The sequence below is a fragment of the Nomascus leucogenys genome, chromosome 16 (genome assembly GCF_006542625.1).
Source record: "Nomascus leucogenys isolate Asia chromosome 16, Asia_NLE_v1, whole genome shotgun sequence".
Classification (NCBI taxonomy): Eukaryota; Metazoa; Chordata; class Mammalia; order Primates; family Hylobatidae; genus Nomascus; species Nomascus leucogenys.
In genome coordinates, this window is record NC_044396.1 from 33,477,108 (window position 1) to 33,479,091 (window position 1,984).

The following is a 1,984-nucleotide window of genomic DNA, read 5'->3' on the forward strand; positions in this document are numbered from 1 at the left end:
TGGGTGTGCTGTCTAACTTGGCCCTTTTTGTTTGTTTGCTTTTTTCTTTTCGCACTTTTTTTCCTTTTGCCCTTATTTTTTGACTGAAATCAGCCACATCAACCTCTTCATGTACCTCAGGTGATGTTACCAGAATTGACATGCTATCATGTCTAATCTCAAAATGAGAAGTATAAATAAAGACGTGAAAATGTGTATCACCTGAAAACTCAGCAAAGAAATGTAAGCAACAGTGAGATGACTATGTTTGTTTACCGGATTAGCAGTGATTTCTTTTTAATTGATAATGAATACATTGCTAGGCAATCACAAGTGGTGTGGTCTGGCTGGAGTGTCAAGCATGACAGGGATAGCAAGAGGGAGGGACCTGATCCATTCACTCATGTATTCAACAAATATTTATTAAGATCCTACTGTGTACCAGGCACCGGAATAGATGGTAAGGATACAATGGTGAGCAAAAACACATACGGTTCCTGCTCCTGTGGAGATACAGTCTAGTGGGGGTAGATAGCTATTAATCAATAATCACACTAATTAATCTAAGCTGGGCGTTCTGCTCCAGGGACCACTAGGTGTCCTCATATCCACTCACTCTATCTACAATAACAGAGCTCCAGGTACACAGCTACGCACAAGGCAGCTAAAATAAAAGCTACTTTTCTGAGCCTCCCTTACGGCTGAGTGTAGCCACATGACCAAGTTCATTCATTCGTTCATTCTTTTTCTTTCCTTCTTTCTTTCTCCTTTTCTTTCTTTCTTTCTCCTTTTCTTCTTTCTTTCTTTCTCTCTCTCTTTCTTTTTTTTCTTTCTTTCTTTTTCTCCCTCCCTCCTTCCTTCCTTCCTTCATATGGACCACTTCACAAATTTGCATGTCATCCTTGCTCTGGGGCTGTAGCTAATCTTCTCTGTATGGTTCCAATTTTAGTATATGTGCTACAGAAGTGAGCACGTGACCAAGTTCTGATCAGTAAAAGCTGAGTAAAAGTAATGAGTGCAATTCCTGGGTCATGTTCTTATAAGGAGCAGCTGTTTCCTCCATTTTCTCTTTCTTCCTTCCACTGTCTGGAATGTGGATGTGGCAGAGCATTCTCTCAAAGCATGCTAGGGAGCCCAACAAGGCAGAAGGGTCCTGGATTCCCAACATCGGAGCCTCCAGACAAGTCCTGGGCTGCTTAGGCCCACCTGGATTTAAAAAAATTACCTGGGCACAAAAATTACCTGGGCATGGTGGCAGATGCCTGTAATCCCAGCTACTCAGAAGGCTAAGGCAGGAAAATTGCTTGAACCTGGGAGGTGGAGGTTGCAGTGAGCCAAGATTGCACCACTGTACTCCAGCCTAGGCGACAAGAGCAAAACTCTGTCTCAACAACAACAACAACAAAAAAATAGAACTAAACGAAGGCCACTGTGGCTTAGAGCCTAGAGTAAGAATGTATTAAAATAATGATGGGAGGTGATGCCAGGCTTCAAGGACTTGAAGGCCGTATCAGAGATGTGAGTCTTCATTCTAAGACCAGGGGGTCTTGAGCCCAAGGATCTCAAGACCAGCCTGAGCAACATAGGCAGACCCTCACCCAAAAGAAAAGTTAGCTGTGTGGTGGTGTGTACCTGTGGTCCCAAACACTCAGGAGGCTGAAGTGGGAGGATTTTTTGAGCCAAGGAAGTCAAAGCTGCAGTGAGCTGTAAGCTGTGATTATGCCACTGCCCTCCAGCCTGGGGAGACAGAATGAGACCCTGTCTCATTTAAAAAATAAAATAAAATAAAACAGTGGGAAATGGTTAAAATATTTTAAGCAGGGTAACGATATTATCAGATTTGTGTTTCAGATACTTTGCTCTAGTTGGGATTAGGGTTAGGACTGTGGTTTGGATAATATTGCAGCAGTCTAGAAAGAAATTCACAACCACCTTAGGTGGTAAGTATTATTATTATTATTTTTTTTTTTTTTGAGACGGAGTCTCGCTCTCGCCCAGGCTGGAG

At 42.6% G+C, this 1,984-nt stretch overlaps 1 non-coding gene across 1 annotated transcript; it reads right to left on the minus strand.

Annotated features, from left to right (window-relative positions):
• Nucleotides 1-844: 844 nt before the first annotated feature.
• Nucleotides 845-952, minus strand: LOC115830784. Its single transcript, XR_004026321.1, has one exon. It is a non-coding gene; the product is annotated as a U6 spliceosomal RNA (small nuclear RNA).
• Nucleotides 953-1,984: the final 1,032 nt, after the last annotated feature.